Genomic DNA, 16,008 nt, shown 5'->3' on the forward strand with positions numbered 1-16,008 from the left:
TTCAAACCAAGAATGGTGTTATTTCAAAATCAGCATTTAAACCATATGGTATGAGTGTGTGTAATTTATGTATCCAATACATTTCTCTTCTGCTCAGATCTATATCTCTGCTGCGTCCTCTCCAGTGCTGTAGAACATTCTCAATAGCAATAAATTTCAGATCTTTATGGTGTTTTGCAAAATGCTTAGGTACACCGTGTGTAAGAATACCACGTCTAATATTGCTGAGATGTTCTATGATGCGTGTCCGAATGGGTCTTGTGGTCTTCCCCACATATTGTAGCCCACATGGGCATTGAAGAACATATATCACATAGTCTGTATACAAATTGATATACTGTTTAATCTTAAAAGTTTCATTTCTATTAGTGCATACAAATGTTTTTTTTTATCCAATTGTTTGTGTTCACACGCCTTACATGATGAGCATCCATAAAAGCCTTCTATGCTTTTAAACCACCCGTTCTTTATTGTATCTAGTTTTCTAAGGGCACTCGGAGCCACAATGTTTTTTATATTCTGTGCTTTTTTTGTAAATGATTTTAGGTTGTTCAGGAAGTATATCATTTAAAATTGTGTCAGTTTTTAGGACATGCCAGTGTTTTCCTAAAATTTTATTGATATTATTTGCTTCTTTGTTATATGTGGTTAAAAATGCTGCATCATAATTATTGGTGATGTTTTTCAAAACACTTTTTGGTTCTAATAAATCTTTTCTTTGTAGCGATTTGGCCTTATTTAACGCTGTATCTAATGTATCTTTCTTGTACTTTTTTTGTATAAAACGTGTCTCTAAAATGTTACATTGTTCATTAAACACAGTATCTTCTGTACAGTTCCTACGCATTCTTCTGTACTGACTGTAAGGTACATTATCCATCCAACGATGGTGATGGCAACTGGAACGTAAAATAAAATTGTTGCTATCCACATCTTTAAAATGTGTTTTGGTTTATATAGAGCCTTCCTCTATATATATGACCAAATCTAAATATTCAATAGAGGTCTTGCTGGTTGTATAGGTGAAATTCAAATTTAATACATTATTATTCAAATTTAAAATAAACTGGTCTAAACCTCGCTGATCTCCCTGCCAAATTAAAATAATATCATCAATGTAGCGCCGCCATAGGACAACGCCCTCCCCCAGTATGCCATTGGACCAGATGTTATGGTCCTCCCAAAATCCTATAAAGAGATTTGCATAACTGGGGGCGAACTTTGTTCTCATGGTGGTGCCCCATTTCTGAATATAGAAGACGTTTTCAAATAAAAAGAAATTATTTTCTAATATAAAAGATATGCTTTCCAACAGAAATTTAGCCTGTAATTCATACAAATCTAGATCTTTATCTAAAAAGTATTTAATGGCTTCACATCCTAAATTATGTGCAATCGAGGTATATAATGATGAAACATCTATAGTAGCAAGTATATAGTTTTCCTTCCAAATAAGTTTCCAAGATTTGCAGTATTTCAGTTGTGTCTTTCAAGTATGATTTTAATGTCTTTACGTATCCTTGTAGAAAATTATCAATGTATGCGGATAGGTTCGAAGTGAGGGAATTTATACCTGAGATTATAGGCCTACCAGGGGGGTTCTTTAAGCATTTGTGTATCTTGGGAAGTATATAAAATATAGGTATTTGCGGTGTTTTATTTAACAGGAATTTGTATTCCTGTTCGGTCAGAATGCCAATATCTCTCCCTTTATCTAGATGTTTTGTAGATCAATACTGAATGTTTTAGTTGGATTTTTCTTTAGAACTTCGTAAGTATTCGAATCTCCCAAAAGGCGGCTGGTTTCTGTTAGATAATCTTTTCTATTCATAATTACTACTCCCCCTCCCTTATCCGCCTGTTTGATAATTAAATCAGTGTTTTCTGTGATTTCTTCCAAGGCTTTCTTTTCTTCTTTAGTCAAGTTATTTCTAATTTTAGATTTGTTATTCTTGGAAAGATTTTCATAGTCTTTAACAATCAAATCATAAAACACTTCTAAATGATTGCCCTTATTTATTTATTTTATTTATTTCTAAAATATTTTACCAGGAAGTAATACATTGAGAGTTACCTCTCGTTTTCAAGTATGTCCTGGGCACAGAGTAAAACAAATAATACATGGTTACAAGTACAGATACATAAATGAACAAGGTATACATTATATACAAGACATTGCGTGCACAGTTAAAGAAAATATATATTATGAGCGTATGAAACAGTTACAGACCAGATTAAAGTGTGAGACAGCCTTAGATTTGAAAGAACTTAAACTGGTGGTGGATGTGAGAGTCTCTGGTAGGTTGTTCCAGTTTTGGGGGTGCACGGAAGGAGAAGGAGGAACGTCCGGATACTTTGTTGAGCCTTGGGACCATGAATAGTCTTTTGGAGTCTGATCTCAGGTGATAGGTGCTGCATGTGGTAGGGGTGAGGAGCTTGTTCAGGTAGCTGGGTAGCTTGCCCAGAAAGTATTTGAGGGTGAGACAGGAAAGGTGAACTTTGCGCCTAGACTCTAGTGATGACCAATCTAGTTCTTTGAGCATTTCGCAGTGATGTGTGTTGTAGTTGCATTGGAGAACAAGACGACAAATTGAATTGTAGAGGGTGTCAAGTTTGCTAAGGTGGGTTTGAGGAGCCGAGCCATATACTATGTCTCCATAGTCAATAATTGGCATTAGCATCTGCTGTGCAATACGCTTTCTGACCAGGAGACTTAGGGAGGATTTGTTCCTGTAAAGTATCCCTAGTTTGGCATAGGTCTTGGTTGTCAGGGTATCAATGTGCATCCCGAATGTTAAGTGGGAGTCAAACCATAAGCCCAGGTATTTAAAACTAGTAACAGGTGTTAGGGTGGTGTTAGCATTGGTTCTAATCAGGAGCTCAGTCACTGGAAGCTTTACAAATTTAGTCTTGGTCCCAAATACCATTGTTACAGTCTTGTCAGTGTTTAAAAACAGTTTGTTTTGGGAAATCCAGTTTTCGAGTCTCAAAAAGTCAGACTGAAGTATGTGTTGAAGGTCAGAGAGGCTATGGCTGTGTGCATATAGGATTGTGTCATCTGCATACATGTGTATTGAGGCTTCCTTACAAGCTGTGGGAAGATCATTAATGAACACAGAGAAGAGTATGGGCCCCAGAAGAGAGCCTTGCGGGACACCACAGGTGATATCCAGAGGGTTGGATTTAGAGCCTGAGATGGTCACATGTTGGGATCTTCCTGATAGGTAGGACTGAAACCAGTTTAAAGCATGTTTCCCTATTCCAGAGCTCTGGAGTTTGTTCAGCAGGATAACATGATCAACTGTGTCAAAAGCTTTTGCAAAATCTAGGAATACTGCACCAGTGAGTTGTCCCCGTTCCATTCCACACAGGATTTCATTGCAAACTTTTAGCAGGGTAGTTACGGTGGAGTGTTTGGGACGAAACCCAGACTGGAATTGGCTAGGGAAATTTGTCTTGGTGTAGAAATCGTTTAATTGGGAGTGGACACATTTTTCCATAACTTTGGATAGAATTGGGAGAAGTGAGATTGGCCTGTAGTTTGAGACAGTGTTTTTGTCCCCACTTTTGAAGATTAGGACAACTCTGGCAGTTTTCCAGGTCTTAGGGATATGACCTGCAGACAGGATAGAGTTGACTATGGACGCAATTGGTTTGGCAATGGCTGGGGCACAAAGTCGTAGGAACCTAGATTGTAGTAAGTCGGGTCCACATTGGCTGCTTAGTTTTAGTTTGAGGAGCGCTTGTGTAATCTCCTCTTCAGATACTGGGCTAAATTGAAAATTGTGAGCAGTGTTGGGAGGGGGTGGGACTGTAGGGATACTCCCAGAATGAGATTCATGTTTGGGGTTTGTGCTGCGTTTCGCTAATACTGCTGCGGCTGAGTTTATTCGAGCATTTGCCCGTTCTCGGCCGCAGCAGTAACCTGGCGCTCGCCGGAGGGTGCCGGGCGCGCGCCGAAGCCTCGGAGGAGAGGCCCGCCGATCGGGGCTTCCCCCTCTCCTCACCAGGTCCGCCGGGTCCCCCGGAACATCCCGCCGCCGTCCTCACATCCGCGCGACACCAGGGCTCCCTCGGGGAGCCCTGGGCACGCGTACAGGCGGCACAGGCACCCGATGACGCGTGACCGCGCATCGGTGATGCGTGGCACGCTGAGGGAGTGCGGCTCGCAAGCCGGGACATATCCCGGCTTGCGGAATGAGCCGTACTCAAATAAAGTGTGCCGCCTGTGTAAGTTAGTGGCACACCCCACAAAGTAATCATTGAATGCATTTGCGATGTCAGTGGGGTTTGTCAAAGTAATATCCCCCTTAGTGATTACTTGGTTGTTGATGGTTAGGAGGCTGGAATATATTGTTGATAACCTTCCAGAAGTTAGCTGGGTTTGATGTATTTTGGTGGAGATTGTCAGAGTAATAGCGTGCTTTTGCGTGCCTTGTTTGCCTTGTGCACATGTTCCGCATGCATCTGTAGTGATTGAGATCCTTGGTAGTGCCAGTTACTTTGTAGCTTTTCCACAAGGCATCCCTGAACTGGTAGAGTGCTATAAGGTCAGGTGTAACCCATGGAAGGTGGGCCCCCCGTACCCTTATTTTGTGTAGTGGAGCATGGGTATCGCAGAGTTTTAAGAACTCGGATTGGAAATAGTCGAGCGCAGAATCGGGGTCGGGAATTAAATCGATTCTGTGCCATGGGCAGTTGGTAAGGTCATCCAGAAACTGTTGTGGGTTAAAGTTTTTAAATGTTCTAGTGAGGAGAACTTTAGGGCTTGAATGGGGCGGTTTAATTTTCCTTACACAGTACACTATTGCATGGTCACTGAAAATATCAGGAAGGATGCCAGAGGATTGGATTCTGCTGGTGTTTGAGGAGAGAATCCAGTCTAGCAAGGAATGGTTATGCGATTTCAGGTTTATCCGTGTGGGTTGGGAAATGAGTTGTGATAGGTTAAGTGACTTGAGTTGTATCTGGATTTTGTGGTTTTTAGGGTCAAGCGAATTGAAGTTGAAATCCCCAAGAACTAGCAGCTCACTCTTCTCATTCAGAGAGGAAATGGAGCCAAAAAATTGGGTGATATCAGTCAAGGATTGTAGAGGGGCTTTAGGGGGGCGGTAGATGCCAGCAAGCAAGATGGGCTTAGAAAAGGGGAGGCAGATTTTGCCAACTAGAGTTTCAAAAGAGGGTGGACTTGGTGGGCAATTTAACAGTGTAAATTGTAAGGTGTCTGCAATATAAAATAACACCCCTCCTCCTCTCTTTGACCTATCTCTCCTAAAAATGGAGTATCCCTGAATGGCAATATTTGCATCAGGAGTTTTAGGGGATAGCCATGTTTCTGTAAGAATGATGGCTTTGGGTTTATGCATAAGGCACCATGCCCTTAGTTCATCTAGTTTGGGCAGCAGGCTCCGGATGTTTATATGGGCGACAGAAAGCCCTTTTTGGAATTTAAAGGTGGAATTCTCAGGGGCATGGGCCAGAGCTGAAATGGGAGGACCTGGGTTAGGTTCAATATCACCTGCTAAACAGAGTAATAGTATGAGTAGAAATTTGGGTAGTTGTTTGCAAGTTGTAAATTTGTGGTGTTTTCCATTAGAGTGAGCAGTGGTTGGTGTGCTGGTTTTTAGAGTTCTCCACCAACATTCACTAGATAGTGCAAGGCTTTTGAGTAGTCCAGGGTGTATGGTGATGTTGGGTGTGGGCCAGGATGGAGGAGTTTGTAGTGGATAGAGGGAGTAACATCTCCATGAGGCCAGGAGAAAGAAAAAAGTTAAAATACATAGCAGGTTCATGATGCCAGAGGTAGGCAGTGCTGCAAGGAGCTGTTGTGAGCAGAGTGAGTGTGAGCAGACTAACAGCAGGGGTGCCTGTTCCTTGTCAAATGTTTAGCTGTATTGCAATGCTAGAGTCAGTTCAGGGTTTCAGTGTATTGTGCAGTCAGTTTTGGGAGAGACTGCAGTAAATAAGTTGTAAAGGGGTGGGGGTTGAAATAGGCAGGTTAGCAAGCATGGGATCATAGTGTGATCTGAATAGCTTACCGTTTGTTGTCTTGAGTAAAAGAGTGTGCAGTAGATCCAGTCCCCAGTCACCTCTAGTCAAACTGTAGTCTAACTGTATTTATCACTTAAAAACCTCACTTTAAATGCCTCACTATCTAATGCCAATTGCAGTTCCTGCAGATTGCAGGAGAGGTGTTTGTTATATACAGCTAAAACAGTCACATGACCCTCCCCCTCCCCAATCAGTCAGCTTGTTCCATTTGGTCAATTAACAGCACAGAGTTAAGAGGAGAAAAAAAAAACTTTTTACATACAAACATACTAACTTATATCAATTCTACAAGGCCAGATTCAGTCTTTTACACAGGGTTTCAACATCAGGAACATACTTATATCAATTCTACAAGGCCAGATTCAGTCTTTTACACATTGTTTCAACATCAGGAACATACTTATATCAATTCTACAAGGCCAGATTCAGTCTTTTACATACGGTTTCAACATCAGGAACATACTTATATCAATTCTATAAGGCCAGATTCAGTCTTTTACACAGGGTTTCAACATCAGGAACATACTTATATCAATTCTACAAGGCCAGATTCAGTCTTTTACACAGGGTTTCAACATCAGGAACATACTTATATCAATTCTACAAGGCCAGATTCAGTCTTTTACAGAGGGTTTCAACATCAGGAACATACCTGTGAAGAGAATGCAATTAGATCCATGTCATATCAGCTGAGGTTATTGGTTATTGGTCTTGCATGAAGAAAGTGAGTATATTAACTATATATATATATATACATATATATATATATATATATATATATATATATATATATATATATATATATATACTGTAGTCTAACTGTATTTATCACTTAAAAACCTCACTTTAAATGCCTCACTATCTAATGCCAATTGCAGTTCTTATAGTATGTTGGATAAAACGTGGACTTGTTTTTTAATGTGGTATGTTTGAATTTTTCAGGTTCTTTCTGGACTGTTGGAGTAGAATTAATTAATCTAGATTCTACATCTACATTTTACTCAGGAAGAATAATTGAGTTTCTACTTACACATAACTACTTTTTGTTTGCAAATACATACAATCATCAAATTCAAGGCACGGCCATGGGTACTAAGTGTGCCCCATCATACGCCAACTTATACTTATGGTGGTGGGAATCTATGCTGGTTCTTACAGAAGAAATGGAGCCATACACATCACACATCGATATATGGGTACGCTATATCGATGATGTGATGATGCTATGGAATAGCACCATTGATAAACTTCTGGAGTTCGTTGATATTCTCAACACCAACGAACTTAACTTGTATCTAACTCTAGAACATGATTGTAATAAAGTAGTGTTCCTAGATGTGTGCATCTCCAGAGGCACTGACAATATCATTGACACCACTATCCATCGCAAGGCCACGGCCACTAACAGCCTTCTTACTGCCAGTAGTCATCACCCTAGATCTCTCATTAACAGTATTCCAGTTGGCGAGTTTCTTAGATTAAAACGCAACTGTAGTAATAATACCGACTTTGAGGTAAAGAAGGACTTGATGGCTAAGAGGTTTCACGAACGAGGATATAGCAAGCGATTAGTGAAGTTGGCATATAAAAGGGCCAAGTATACCATACGTGGCTCATTGCTACAAGACAAGATCACTAAGACGGATGATAAGACAGTAAGATTCGTTGGCACATTTAACAACCAATGGAAACATGCCAGGGACATAATTTGCAAGCACTGGCACATTTTAAGGGCCGACACCACAATTGGTGAATTTCTGCATGACCGTCCATCTATGGTCAGCAGGAGGGCCAAAAATCTAAATGATGTTCTGGTTTACAGCCATTTTGATGAAGAGGTCAAAAGGACCTGGCTACCTCCTAAACCACCGGGGTTGTTCAAATGTGGCAAATGTAAGGCGTGTGATCACATGCTTACCACTAGCAAATTTTCAAATTGGAATGGAACCAAGACTTCCAAAATCCGTAAGTTCATTAATTGCCAGACCGCAGGCGTTATCTATCAAGCCATTTGCGACTGTGGTAAGATATATGTTGGTAAGACCCGCCGCCCATTGAAGGTAAAGGTCTTGGAACATATGGGTTCCATACGAAATAAGACAGATAAACCTTTAGCGAGACACATAAACTCTGTAAATCAGGGCAATCAAACCCTTGTTAAATTCATTGGTATGGACCAATTCTCAATGGACCGACGACATGGGGACTGGGACACTGTTCTATTACAGAAGGAGGCAAGATGGATATATACATTACAGACATTATCGCCCAAGGGCCTGAATGAAGGGTTTGTGTTCACCCCATTCATTTAAGATCACGTTAAGTAGAACTACCCTAGTACTTACAACCAGTATGTATCTACCAATAATATCTTACATACTGATGTATGTCTGCAAATGTTCACCCATCTACTTTATAGGGCTATATATTCCATCCTCTATATACACTTACCTGATTTTGATCTCCCTTAGTGTATAGAACTGTGATACCTAGTAACCATTTTTACACACTGAGATTCTAATTTTTATACACTAACTTACCTTACCTCGGTCCTCTAGAAAGTACATAAATGTGACACAGTGTAGCTACATTATGTACACTATGAATCTACCCACACTTCTCAACGGGGCCAAATTTCGCCTGCCATTTTCCACTATTAATTATGAATTTGCTTTTATTAGGTCGGTTATGTATCTACCTACATCTTAATTCTGTGAGTAAAATCCACAGTAGACGAATATGCTATATCCTGATTAATATTCAAATATGTTTCACCCGCATTGATTAGAGTCTTTATTATATTTTAGCCACCAATACTATCACAATTCTCTAACCATCATGCGTATTTACACTAATGATGTAGAGATCATGTGCATCAGTGCTTCAATCCTCCTTGCCCTTGAATTGGAGTGGTTAAAAATTGCTGGATTCTAGCATATACTGACTGCTTATACAGACTGAGGTAGCTTAGAGGTAAAAATGGAGATTCTCATAAAGCCCTATACTGTACAAAATTAATTTTTCATGCTACATTAGAAATAAAACAATGGGTCCTTGTCCCATGACATATCATGTGCTTGTAACCGTTTACCAACATCTTAAGACATAATTAAAACAAATAGAATTGAAATGTTTTTACCGGTTATACAGAAAATAGAAAGCAATAGAAAGCACCATACACAAACATAATTTCACACGTCTCTGATACAAAAATAATAATGAAAAATTGTAACACAGAACAGTTTGATCCTGCAAACTTAGTCTAAAAAATAATTTTCTTTACCCATATTATTACTGAGTTTTTTTTTTAAAACCTAAATTTTAAGGTTCTGAGTTACTAATTAACCTTTCCTGTCTGGAATGCACTTTTTGAAGCGGGAGGAGGAGTTTTTTTTGTTTGTTTTTTTCCTGTTTGGGCTGCTTTTCTAATTCTCCCTCTTTCATACCTTTGATGCAGAAGGAAAAAAGAATATCTCCTGGTTTTAAAAATGTATCCGCCTTATCTAGGGATAAAAATAGCAAGCTCATACAGCTCGCTATATCAAGCCAACTACCCCCCTCTTTTCCGCCAGATTAAGAGAGACCTGGAGGCCTGGCATGCCCATCAGATCTCTTGATTTGGAAGAATTGTGTCCACCAAAATGAATGTCCTCCCCCGATTACTTTACTACTTTCAGACCCTCCCAGTACCTGTCCCACTAGTAGAACTGCAAAACATGCAGGCCCATATTCTCCGCTTTATATGGCGGCAACGTAGACCTAGGGTACCGAGATCGGTGCTTTTGGCTTCAAGGACGAGAGGGGGCCTGGGTGCCCCGGATGTCGTTAGATATTACCAGGCGGCCCAGCTGAGGCAGGCGGTGGGTCTGGAATAACCCCCCCGACCTCCAATTGCTGGTTGGAGATAGAGGCACACCACGTGGCCCCCACCCCCCTCTCGGCCCTATTATGGTCTCAGGCCCACAAAAGCAGAAGGCCCCTGAGATTCGACCTCGGGGCAATGAGGTGCACGTGGCCTACATGGATCAAAACCAAAGGGAAACATGGCCTAGCTTCATCCCCCTCACAACTCACCCCCATTTTCGGGAACCCGGACTTCCCACCCGGCTGCTCCCGTACCCAATTTGGCCAATTCCAGGGCCTAAATATCAGAGTGATTGCGGATCTGCTGGAAAGTGATGAGGTCCTGCCCTTACAAGAACTTAAGAATAAGTTCTCCTCCCCAGACCTCCCCATCTTCAAATACCTTCAGATTAGGCACTTTCTGAGAGCCCAATCCCCGAGCTTAAAATTCCCAGCGCACACTAGATTCGAGACCCTCTGTCTCAAAGGGGAATATCAGAGAGGCTTAATCTCCGATGTATACAGAACACTAGAGGCATCTCAATCCCCCTCTACACACTCCTCCTATATGCAAAAATATAGCGCTGATCTGAATACCCCTATAGACCTGGAGGACTGGGAGGATATCTGGGAAGCTGCTACCAGAACATCAATTTGCTCAGTCACGAAGGAAAATATTTATAAAATTTTATTCCAATGGTACCTGACCCCGAGTAGACTGAGCCAGATCTACCCAGGCACCTCGGACGTGTGCTGGAGAGGATGTGGTCAAAGGGGGACATGCCCCACATTTGGTGCACATGCCCGGAGATCCAGAGGTTCTGGATCAGGATCCAGAGTCTCCTGATTGAAACTTTGGATTTAGAGGTCCCCCTAGACCCCCTGACGTACATGCTGGGGAAACCAATTGAAGACCTTCTCGCCCCTATAGCCAGACTTTCCTCGGCGATCCTTATGGCCGCCAGATGTTGCATCGCGGCGGCCTGGAAACAAGTTAAGGCCCCTTCCAGGAGAACAGTTATCAAAAGAATAGACGGGGTCATGAATATGGAGAGACTGACAGCCATGTTGAAGCAAAGAATGCCTCAATTCTATAGAGCCTGGGAGCCTTGGCCAGGGTCGGGGGCCCTGACACTGATGCAAGCCCTGCTCCAACACTAATACCCTTGCGGACGAGGGCCGATGCGCCCCTCCCCACCACAATCCCCTCCCCCATCCCTTCACCCCTCCCTCCCCCTCTTTTTCCCCATGTCGCTCCCAGCTATCCACCAGTCCCTCGTAATCCCCTCTCCTTTCACCACTGAAAATGGAAAAAAGGTTTATTGTGTGTCTCAGAATTCCTCACTGCCATGTGCCTGTATTTTACAACGAATTGTCATGCTATGCTGTGAATGTTATATCAAGATCTACGTGTAACTGCATCAAAAGACACCAATAAAGGAAAAATATTTTTAAAAAAAATATGTATCCGCCTGGCCAGAACGAATAAACTTTTAAACTATACCAGTAACTGGGCTGTTTTATAAAAAAAAAATGGTAAAAATTAATTGATCTTTCCACATATACCCATTCTTTTTGTCCTTCTTTCTCATTTATCACGGACATTTAGAACTTTTATTGTAAGCAATTAACGATATTCTTATTTTTGTAAACACTTACAAGTTCTTGGATGGTGATTTGCATACATGTGATACTCTGGTGTTTAGCATGATTCAATTCTTACACACGGGGATTCATTCAGGTAAAACTTATAAGGGTATTCAGATCCTTTTTACAGCTCTTTTGTCGAAGGCATAACAGTATAACTGACGGCACTGAGACCAGAGTCTGTATTAGGAAATTACTTATAACCACTTATTGCTGTGGGGAAATATGGGGGGAAAGGCTGATGCTTGCAGTCCTTGCCCTGTAGCTTTGATTAGATGGTCATGCCATGCATAATCGTAGCCACAAAGCCTCATGAAATCCAAAGATTTATACTACCACGGACACACGGGGATTACTGAAGGTCGGAATGTTCCACTACGAGCCCGTGCGTTCGCATTCTTACGTATAAGAAAACCGGGGCGGCTGCTCTTAGGTTCACACTTCTTTCCATAGTAATTTATTGCAAACAAACTTTTTTATAAACTTTTATATATATATATATATATATATATATATATATATATATATATATATATATATATATATATATATATATATATATATATATATATAATGTAACATAACATTTTTTGGGGGAAAAAACTTTTTCCCCAATTTTGAATACATACAAAAAGACAGTGTGTTCCCTACTCTGTGTGTATACTTGAGAAAACCTGAGATTCTTAATAGTGGCGGGGAAGACCTGTTTTAGTTAAAACAAAAACAATTTGTCGAGAAAAGAAAATAACTGGTGGAACCGTTTGGTTATTTCTCCTAGGGGCTGTTCTGCAATTTCTGGCTGTGTGTCCTATTTTTCTGCAATTAAAACATTCTATCTGCCTCCAAACCCTTCTTTTATTGTCACTTCCTTTGTCCTTCTCTTGGTAACCACCCTCTCGCTGTCTATTTTCCTGAAAAAATACAGTCTGAGCTTTCATCCACGATTCCTGTTTCTCTGCCTTTTCACATTCCTGTTTCTTCCTTCCAAAATGCTTTGCGCTAGCTATCATTTCACTTATGGGTAGACTTTCCCAATTTTTAAATACCCAGGTTAAACCTTTGGCAATATCTGTGTGTAAACCCATAACAAAGGCTGCCACTAGAAGAGGGCCAGCATCTACCTCCACATTCCTTATCCCTTCATAGGATTTTACAGCCTGGATTAACCTGTTTGCAAATTCTTCTACTGTCTCTCCCTTTTCCTGCTTGATTGAATTTATTTTTTCCCAATTAATCACTGGGGCAAATGCCTTTTGGAGTGCGGCCAAAATGGCCTTGTTTAGTGTTGTTTTTTGTGCGGGCTCCCAATTTACTGAGGCCCATACTGGAGTCCCTTCAGCTCTATCGTTATTAAAGGCTTTGGTAAATTTCCCCTGTTCTGTTTTTGTCATAATGACTGTAAATACATTTTTTATATTTTCGCGAGTGGGGTCGCATGCAGACATTAGACTTTTCTTTATGTCACAAAAACTCCCTATATCGTCTTTTGGTCGTGGGAATTGATTTCTGAGTGTCATAAGTGTACTAGGTGTCCATGTCTTGTATCTGTATGTGGTACTGTCCTCTGTGAGTTTCCTCATGGGCAAAATATTAGTGTCTCAGGGAGTGGGTGTATATGACATAGCCTGGTGGAGGAGGAAATCTTCTCCTTCACTGAGAGGCTCTGACTCTTTGTTATTGTTAGGTACCCCCACAGGGTAGACAATGGTGTGTGAATTTAAAGCATATATTTCCTTTTGCACAAAAGTATACTCTTTTTCCTTATCTGTCTGCATGTCAGTCAGTGAATTTTCTCGTATGTCAAAACTGTCATCTTGTGGCCAACAATAGTCATTTTCCCTGTCTATTACATTTACATTATGGGTTTCTAGTGCTGTCACATATATACTGCGCAGAACTTCCGGTAGATGGCAATCTCGTTCCATCATCTACCCTTTACAGTAACCAGTGTAAGCGGATTACGTACAACCGTTGTTTACAATAACCAAATTAAATTGATTATGTACCATCCAGGTTCCGGAATACACGTTGGTATAAAAATGAGTAAGAAATACAACCAAGGACACTTCCCGCTCAGAACCAAAAGGTCACTCCTGACGGAGTATCCTTTACTGAAATACAGGACCATACCTTGATTTATATTTCTCTCACCAATTTATACACCGGAAGTGAACATATATCTCCTTAAACCTTTATATGGTGACAGCAACTAGTATATATATATATCGATATATAGATATAAAAACTTACTTGATTACTGAAAAAGATACTCGTTACCCCCAGAGGAACATCCAGTCAAGACAGTACTCACTCTAACCACTCAAACACTTAAACTATTGGCTTTTTTGTTAAAAAGGAACAAGCCTTACCTGTCATGTGAGCTCAGGTTTGAGTGATTGAGAAGTCCAGTCCAGCCGAGATGTTCTGGTTCCGGGAGTTCTGAGCATCCGAGACGAAGCCCCCAAACTGTGAATGCGAGAAAAAATACAATGGTTACGGGTTCAATATTTTTCAGAGTTGAATCAAGTAAGAGTTTATTTCATTACGAGTATACAAGGAAAGGAAGCTCAATGCAGAGCTTTCTCTGCCATACAGTGAGAAATACATCATCTTTATACCCTTCTGAGGTATAATACATGCCCCTAGGTGGGCTGGCTTACAGAAAATTATAATAATACGCCCCTCCAGGAGGAGTTGGCCTTTTATTGATACGGATACCTGATCAATACAAGAAAATACAGGTTTTTACCATAAAAGTTTTATACTACACTTTGGCTCACACCTGCCAACACAATTATCACATTCCTAAGTTTAGGGCTGTTATTGGAAAATAAGGAGGAGCAGGAGAAGCAAGATTCTTATCTTTACTGTTCCTAAACTCCAATTATTTTGCAAACACATCCACTCAAATTGGAGTTTTAAATGGGGTATTTATGTATTTAAATGTATAGGACAGGTTTATTTTTTTTACATACAGGGTTGGTTCCTTGGGTTTGCCGGGACCTCTGGAGACCACCTGAGGTCTCCTCGGAGTTTCCATGGTTACCAGGCTGGCGAACTCACGGGGGACACCTGCAGGGATGAACCGGTGGACCCATCTGTGGGGGCACCGTGGACCCATAGGGGCCACCCGAGGGCCACCAGACACCGGAGGGTGTATAGGCCTCCCGAGTGGTGGGTGAGGGTGGGTTAACCCCTTAATGACTATGGCGGTTAATGACCGCTAAGGTGATTAAGGGGTTAGGGGACATTACATTGGCTATTTTGATTGTTTTGTATGTTTTGCAGCTTAGGAGGGGACATGGGCAGGATGAAGATGAAGATGAGGATGAAGATGGCCTTCATCGTGTGGGTGCCTGGAAAAGGTAAGTGTAATATGTATTTACTGTATTTATTGTGATTTATATGTATTTTAAAAGGATAAATGCATTATTATCCATATGTGGATAATAGTAATTTTGCCCATTACGGTATTGTATGTATTAGGGGGCGGGGGGAGGGGGTGCATTTAGTTAGAAATATTGTATATTTTTCTGGAGGCACAACATTGGTACCGCAGGCCCGCGGGGATCCCGGGACTCCCGCGGACACCCACGGGGACCCCCGGACTCCCGCGGGGGCCCCCACGGGGTCAGCCGGGGACACCCGTCGGCCTGTTGTATGGGTGTTGCACCTGCAAAAATGTAAACAAAGAAATTTTTCAAACTACAGCTTTTTTTATCACCTGCCTTTAGCTGGTGAGCTTTCTTCAGCGCACTTTCAAGTACGATAAGTTTGCGTAGCTTAGTGAATCCCGCAGAAGGGCAGGATTCAGCGCAAACAGTTGATCGTACAAGCAAAATTGGACTTTGAAAAATTTCCTGGAAAAGTCAGTTTTAGAGCGCAAAGTGCCTGTTTGCGCGGCTCTGTGAATCGCGCTCGACGGAACTTCACGTTCTAAGAGCACTTTGCGCTCTTAAAACGACTTATCACAGCTTAGTGCATAGCCCCCTAAATGTGAAAAACGCTTAATGTGGATAAATGTGCCAAGACATACACCAATTGCAGTCAAACTTTGCACAGTACATGCTTTGCACTCCCCCAAGCTATCCTGAAAATGTCATGGCTTTTCATAACATGCACTGCAAATTATGCACATTAAACACTTTCTGAAAGTGGAAAATGCATATAAAAAAGTGCTTAATGTGAATTAAGGTGTCAAAACATAACCCGGTTACCTTAAAACTTGGCACATGAAGTGCTGTATAATGCCTATAACTATCCTGAAAAATTCAAGGTGTTTGCTAACACACACTGCAAATTATTTACGTCAAGCACTGTAAGAAGGGCCAAATACTCAATTTGGATGTGTCCTTCCTGTGTGTGGGTCTGTGTGTGTGTATATCCTGTATGTGTGTGTGTCCTGTCTGTGTGTTTGTCCTGTCTGTGTCTCTGTGTGTGTGTCTATGTCTCTCTGTCTCTCTGTCT

At 41.2% G+C, this 16,008-nt stretch overlaps 1 long non-coding RNA gene across 1 annotated transcript in view; it reads right to left on the bottom strand.

The window, feature by feature from the left end:
- Nucleotides 1–16,008, bottom strand: part of LOC142494595 (uncharacterized) — a 30,746-nt gene that overhangs the window by 10,142 nt on the left and 4,596 nt on the right. The window contains exon 2 of the long non-coding RNA XR_012801551.1: nucleotides 13,911–14,007. This is a non-coding gene — a long non-coding RNA (uncharacterized LOC142494595). The remainder of the gene's footprint in view (nucleotides 1–13,910; nucleotides 14,008–16,008) is intronic.

The sequence above is a fragment of the Ascaphus truei genome, chromosome 5 (assembly GCF_040206685.1).
Source record: "Ascaphus truei isolate aAscTru1 chromosome 5, aAscTru1.hap1, whole genome shotgun sequence".
NCBI lineage: Eukaryota > Metazoa > Chordata > Amphibia > Anura > Ascaphidae > Ascaphus > Ascaphus truei.